This window comes from Miscanthus floridulus, chromosome 8 (assembly GCF_019320115.1).
Source record: "Miscanthus floridulus cultivar M001 chromosome 8, ASM1932011v1, whole genome shotgun sequence".
Taxonomy (NCBI): Eukaryota; Viridiplantae; Streptophyta; class Magnoliopsida; order Poales; family Poaceae; genus Miscanthus; species Miscanthus floridulus.
Genome location: NC_089587.1, coordinates 112,136,755 through 112,144,377, shown reverse-complemented (window position 1 = coordinate 112,144,377; position 7,623 = coordinate 112,136,755). Strand labels below are relative to the sequence as shown.

General features: G+C 49.3%; 1 pseudogene; it reads left to right on the top strand.

Moving 5' to 3' along the window:
- Window positions 1–3,395: 3,395 nt before the first annotated feature.
- Window positions 3,396–5,470, top strand: LOC136473287 (myb-related protein 2-like; annotated as a pseudogene).
- The last annotated feature ends 2,153 nt before the right edge of the window (window positions 5,471–7,623 follow it).

The following is a 7,623-nucleotide window of genomic DNA, read 5'->3' as shown; positions in this document are numbered from 1 at the left end:
TCGAAAGGAAGGAAGATTTTGTCCATTTTATTTATTCTGCTATAAGATTGATTACCCACCAGTGAAATTTTGAGAAGCCCACCTATGACAAACTTTCCCTCCGAAAAGTCCACAAAGTAAAGATTCCCGTAGGTGGGCAAGGACAGCTCATGGTGAAACCATCAGAGCAGAGCCCAAAGAGGCCATCCATCCATCCATCCATCAGGGAATAACAGTTGCAGTGCAGAAACACACACAGCTCCCTTCCCAATCATTTGCTCTATGCGTTCCTTTTTACCGTCAGGAACGAGTCTTGTCTGACAGTACAATCTTGGAACCAGGAAGGATTACCGGTGCATGAAACTGAAACATGGTACCGTTTATCAGAAACATAAAATTTAATTTAACAAGAACAAAAGGCAGTAAACAGGCGCCCGTACCATATAATCAGGTAATAATGCAGCAATTATGTGGTTGCTCACCCTGGGGGGCGCCAATCATGTTACTTCACTGACAGACGCATAGGAGGAGTTGTTCCTCTTCCTCATGTGGGTTAACTTGGCATCTTGCCGGAGCCCTTTTCCGGATTCCCTCGGGTCCACAAGACACTCTCTCTCAATCCCCTTTTCCCTCCCCGATGCCTTTAAACAATCCGGTGATGGACTTTGATGAGCTCTTTAGAAAGGAATTATTGATGCGCTCGATCACTCACCTTTGCCAAATGGCCTGTGACTTGTTGTGGCAGCCAGCCGGTGAGTGAGTGAGTGAGTGCTGGTGTGCCTCTCATCAGTTCCTTCTTGCTTGCCATCCTTGCCGGGCGGGCATCATTCAGGAATCTGCTTTTTCCTGCCCTGGAATATGTTAAAGGCGAGAGAGCACGAAAACACGCGAAAAAGAGGCCGTTTTTACGCGAGCGAGCGCATCATCGGATCAGATTGATTAAAGCAAAGCAAAGCTAAGCTTTCTTGATTCCTTCCCAGAATGTTGCTCAAGCTTTAGTCAGAGGCAGAGGGCCCTTCCTTTCACGCTGAAAAATTGGATGGAGCTCAGGCAGCAGCATGAACATTGAACAGGAACAAACAAGGGAAGGCTGGTGTAAAATTAAATTCGGCGTATATCGCGGCTCCAGCGAGGATATTCGGCCTGAAATTCAGACAAGCACAAGGGGAGCAGAATAGGAAGAATAATAAGATGCTGAAATGACGGTATGAGTACGTCTTAGCTACCCACGTCCCATGCAGGTCACTGTTATCGCAAATGAAGCAATCATGAGATGCCTGAAGGTAATGGCAAATGTGCATTAGTGGACGGATCCTGTCTAGAAGCCGAGAGGAGCCCGCTCGCTGACAGCATCTTGCAAGCCCAACAGCAACAAGGGGGCTCCGAGAGTGGAACCGCGAAAACGACCGCTTCTAACCCACTTGGCCTTCTTGTAACTCGCTCTGCATTCGTTCGCAGAGACTGAAAAAAAAAAAGGCGTGTCATGACCGACATGTCCCTGGTCAGATCATTGAATCAACCGGCACAAGAAGAAGCTGATTGTTTACGGAAGAATTAAACAGAATGCTACTGCAGGCAAGATAATGCATTTGCATTCAGTTTCCTGTAATTTCCTCAGCTGCAGGCTGCAGACAGCGAGCATGGGCAGGCAGATATTTGGCAGTCAGTGACCACCACCAACACCGATCGCAGTGGGTGGGAACAGCAGCAAGGGAATATGAAAACGTCGTCAAGCACTGTGAGGTCTGAAAGGCCATTGTTTTTGTTTCCAGGCTCAGCAAAGCAAGCAAAGGGGCTGAAACTGAAGTGCCTCAGCGTGAATATGCGCTGCTACTCTGACCCGTTCCTTGGAACAGACATGGTTTTCCCTGATTTTGATGCCTGACCCTGCAGATTTCATGATTCATGAATTGTATGTGACACAGCAGAGCTGAGCTCTGGCTCCTGTAAATACTGCCCCGTTTGGCTTACCCAGAAGCCGGCTTGTTCGACTTGTTTTTTCAACCACAACAGTGTTTTTCTCTACAGTGTTTTTCAGTCAAAATTCAGCAAGCCGAACAGGGCCTAACTGTAAAAGTCGACCAGTCTTTTCACTGGACCCTCGCTTATCATTGGACGTTACGTGGTCCATGGAAGATGGATAGATGCCCGTCCATCGAGCATCGTTCCCGTAGCTCGCAGAAAGAAAGATACTACCGATTGAGACTGTAACAAAACCCTGTAGAACGTGCTGTATTTCCCTTCTGCGTAAAACAACTCTGCTCTCCTCTTCTTGTATGCTCTGGGACTGGGACTTAGAGGAAGAAACGAGAGGTGAAAACGTGAATTGGCAGGAGATGGGAGGAGAATATGAATGAATATGCGTGTGGCCATGTCCATGGTTTGTGTGGTCGTGGGGTGGTGGCGCTATCACTGCACTGGTGACTACTGGTCTCGGCGTCCGTCCCAGCATGCACAAGCATGCCATGCCGCTGCCGCCTTTGAACAGAAGCTTCCTTTTGATCCATTGCGATAGCTAAGCTTGCTTGCGTGCGCCGAGATCTGGATTAGATTCCTTGATTCCCCTGTCACCGCCACAGGCCAAAGAGGGGGCAGTTTGCCACTTGCATCCATCGCCCCCAGCAGCAGCCTGTGTATGCCCGTCGTGCGCCACTCTGAAAGCCACGCATGTCTGTTCGCTGGTTGATTTCTGGGCTGATAAGCCCGGCTGGTGCTGATTTATTGTGAGAAAAAAACACTATTAGTTGGCTGATAAGCCCTGGCTGAAACCAAGGTTTGCCCTCCTCTCCTCTGACATTTACCTGTCCTGTCCATATGCAATTCCTGACGGGTCGTGCACGCCCGGCCGGGTCGGGCCATCTTTTGGTTTGGGCACCAATTTTTACAGCCGGCCGGCAGCGGCAGGCAGTGAGATTGAGATCAAAGCAAAGATAGATAGCGCATCTTTGATGCATATGCACCGTGTATCTCTATCTTATCTTCACTTGAAAGCAAGTTTTCGTGTGCCGGGAAAGCCATTTTGGCGCTGCAGAGAGGCAGCATTTGCTCGCTTGTGAGACGGTGGTGCTCCGAGCGAGGAGAGAATCCAGTCAGTCCAAGGAGCAAGCAGGCGAGAAGGGTGAGAAAACAGCAAGAGAACAACAGCAATGCATGCCCGCACGAGAAATCAATGCAATGTCGTCCCTTCGCTTCTCTCTCTCGTCTCTCCTTTTTCAATCAACTTTTTTAATTTCAAAAGAAGAAAATGTTTTTTTCTCTCCCAAAAAAAATTCTATCCTTTTGAGAGGGTTGTAGTTGAACTGTTTCGCTTTTGCCCCACCTACTGCTGAAAGATTCTCCTTCTTTGAGGTCAAAGAAGTGAAAGCAAAAGCAGCAAACAATTGAGGTGGTGACATGGAGGAGGAGGAAGCCAAGAGGGGATGCAAAAGAAGATGCTGCCATGCCATGCCATGGCCTGTTGGCCCCCAGCTGCCTCACGCGCCATATTCCCTTCCCTTGCCGCCGATTCGATTCGACCCCGGGCGTATCCATACATACATATACCGCCGGAGGTGGAGACGGGGACGGAATATCTCTGAGCGGTGGTGGAGTCCCAGGAAAGCAACCGACCGACCCACCGCCTATAAGAGCCCCCGCGCTGCTCGCAGTGGCATCCTCCGTCACCCTGCTGCTGCTGTCGCTGCTTGTCCAGGAGCTTGCTGTGTCGCCGCGGTAGAAGCAGCCGCCGCTGTCGTCGACCGTCGTCTCGTCTGCGACTACTCCGGCCGCTGCTGCGGCTTCTCATGCTGGCCACGCCGCCGACGCTGCTGCTTTTGCGATACGAAGCGCCGCGGTGGGCACGTTGGAAATGTCGTCGCTGGGTGGTCAGCAGCAGCAGCACGGGCACGGCGAGGCCAGGGCGCGGCTCAGGTGGACGCGCCAGCTGCACGACCGCTTCGTGCTCGCCGTGGCCCAGCTCGGCGGCGCAGACAGTAAGTGCTCTCTTCACCCTCTGCTCGCAGCCAATCCTTTCTTTGACCGCTGCTACCACCGACGTCGGCTTCCTTTGCCATTGCAGAGGCGACACCCAAGTCCGTGCTGAGGGAGATGGCCGTGCCGGGGCTCACGCTGCACCACCTCAAGAGCCACCTCCAGGTACGGCTACCGTCGGCGAATTATTTATCCGAGTCGCAGCGACAGTAAGCCGATCGTCCGCTGAACGATCATGCGGTCCACACTGCTGCTGCTGCAGAAGTACAGGCTGGCGGTGAGCCGAGGCCTCGCCTCCCCGCTCGGCGACAACGGAGATGGCACCAACGAGCGGTCGTCCTCCTCGGAGAGCCAGCCGGACGAGTACGACGACGATACCGTCGCCGAGCTGCATGGTGATTCTTCCAGGAGCATGGCGCGGATGCAGAGGGAGGTGCAGAGGAAGCTGCAGGAGCAGATCGAGGTAAAAGATGGGTCTGTCGATCACCATTCGCAGCTTGTTTCAGCTGATTGCCAGTTCGTTCATGGTTGGTTGCTGATGAAGCTGAGCTCGGTTCATCATGACCTGACCTCATTCGTGCATGGCAGGTGCAGCGGCACCTACAGCTGAGGATCGAGGCGCAGGGGAGGTACCTGCAGTCCGTGCTGCGCCGGGCGCAGGAGGTCCTCGCCGACGACCACAACCTGGGCTCGCCGGCCGGCGCGGAGGCCGCCAAGGCAGAGCTCTCGGAGCTGGCCTCCGCGGTGGAGACGGCCGGATGCCTGTCCTCCTCCTGCTCCTGTTGCTGCTGCTCCCCCTCGTCGTCCCCCACGCGCCACCTGCTCCACCGACAGCTGCGTCACGTCCTCCTCCTCGGAGGCCGCCGGCGCCAAGTGGCTCCAGCTCCACACGTGCGCTGGTACGCGCGACTGCTCCGACGTCGAGCAGCCGGTGCGGCAGGGCGAGAGTACATTCCTGCAGAGCCCCGCAGCAGAGGACGAGGACGGCACTTCATCAGAGATTGATCTCAACAGGTAGGGGGACGAAGATGGTGATCAGAAGCATCTCTGCTGCATGTGCCCAGCATCGGAGAACAGAACAGGGGATGATTGGCGGGGCGGCCTTCAAGGTTGGGAGGGGCCAGGCTTTTGAGCGAGCAAAGCAACGTCTGCTGTTGAAACAGCTAGCTGCACTGCAAGTCTGCAGCAGACACACTGCTCTTCATGCCATAATATGATATACATATATATTTTCATTTATGCAAATGGTTCTTGTGTTTCATGTACCCCCTGTAAAAAATGTATGCCTGGAACTAGAGGCAGGCCCAGCTGGCAGCTGCAGATGATGCGCATGCACTATGCTTGAGGTGCAATGCAAGAATGTGTATGCATAGTAAAGAACTGTAGTAGCTACTATTAGTGAGATTTATATGCCATCAGTGAGATTGATGCCTTAAGAGGGCAATGGCATGAGAACTGTAAAAGGTTTAGAATGTAACTTTAAGATTAAAATTCCAAACTTGGTATGGGTACTGAACAGAAAGTTCTGTTGCAGCACTTTGAGGATGAATCAAGCTATCACACCGGTACAACTAATAAAGCAGCAAAAGGAAAGAAAAAAAAGGCATCAGTGTAGTTTTTCTTACAGTAAAAAAAAGGGGTGTGGAAATTGTCATGTTTTGCATACGCAATGAAGACTGAAAATTGAAATGCTACGCAAGGAATATCTATGTTGAAAAAATTGCGATAGGGAGATTCAATGATATTTCCTTTACCTAACAACAGAGAAAACCGACAAACCAGAGAATCTTGCACAGCTAGCAAGAGAAATGACTGGACCCTAATCCATGGCTTCTCTACAGCTGCACGATCCTAAAGTTTTTGGAGAATATTTCTGTCTTGTTGCAAGTTCACCTGCCCGTATTCTCTAGTTCAATAATCCTACAAGCTCGGACACTTGATTCCAGAACCTTTTATAGTATTCAGTCAATGCCCATTGTTCATATTTGCGTGCCGCTGATGGAAAAAAGGAATAAGAATATGAACGGATCATATAGAGACATAAGAGCCGGCCTAGGCTTGGATTCCCTGGCTAGTAGTAGTTGCTATGAATGGTTGTGCCTATCCTCAGTGACCAAAAACCCATGACCACACTAAGGGAAGAAATGTGACTGGACAAAATACTCGCAGACCGCTAGCCGCCATATTGATCGGCTCGGCTTGTCTTGTTTCAAATTTATCATGAGCTGAGAGTTTCAACTCATTTTATTGTCAAGTGTTACTAGGACTAAAGGAGTACAGGTTCCATGGGTAGTGTGACATAAATGGCAAGTCCTCAAGCACATATGGATATGGTATTAGAGACATATGTCTTGAGTTTGAATCCTGGTAGCACAATTAAATAAAATAACTTGAGCAAAGTCCTATTTCAACATTTGAGGCCTAAGCGAAGTTACACGCGAGAGGGTATTAATGTATAAGTGAATTACCCATATGTCCTTATCAGATTAGTCTTTTTTGTTGAATTGGTTGGCATATGCAACTCAATCTGATATCAGAGACCCCCTTTGAATTCTAGCATACACGATTAAATAAAATAATTGCAGCAGACTTCTTTCCACATTTGAGACATGAGGAAACCGGTATTTAAGGGTGTTGAAATACAAGTGCATTGCCTACCTTTTCTCGTCGGTTTAAGTTTTGGGTTAAACTAATGGTTACATACAACTCATCAATACTTAAAAAGAAGAAGAGAGAAACACCTATCAACAGCCCCAAAAACTACAATAGTCACCCGTTAGATAGCCTTTTCAGACTTTTGATTCCAAGCAGGTATTTTCAGATGACTGTGGCTCGCCCGACCAGTGCCTACTCTATCAACGAATGGTCACTCAGTGACATGAACCTTTTATTGGTTAATTACTCGCCATATTTTTCAGATGTATGATGTTTGTTGGTAATAAGCTGATCCCAACATTCTTGATGTTCTGTCAGACAGGCACTAACGATCTGATATATATCCTCCATACTAGGTATCACTTCACCTGAATATATCTTGCTGGGTTACCTGTTTCAAGCTCTGAACTGGAAGTCCGGAACCTTTCATGGATGGCAATGTTAGACTCTTGGCCATTGACCACGTCTCCTAGTTTCTCCACTCCTTGACCATTCCTGTCTCCAAGAGGTCAGTGAGGGTAGCTTTACTATTGTGCAGGCCTGCAGGGACATGACATTGCCTGGCTTGTTCGGCTTCTTTTTTTCAGCCAGAACAGTGTTTTTCTCTCACAACAATTCAGCCAGAACAGTGTTTTTCAGCCAGTTTCAGCCAAAATTCAGCAAGCCGAACGGGCCAATACCCCTAAGATAATCAGATTGAAGGACCTACAAGGTGGGCAATGAGCAATGCTAGTCAGAGTTTTCCATTTGCCAGAGGAAATCGTGCGATATGTCGTGCCACAAAGGAAATCCACTGAACCAACATCAACATGACAATATCTAATGGCCCCATGAATGGAAAACAGTGTGGTGCCAATAATCAGACAAAGAAAAGAGTGCGCAGGATATCACAAAGTAAACGAATGAGACTCCATAACTGATTTATATATAGAATATATATTTACAGGAAAAGCATATCGGTCACTACTGGCAAAGGATCGCATAATAAATTGTCCAGCGTCAAATTAGCATACGCAGGAT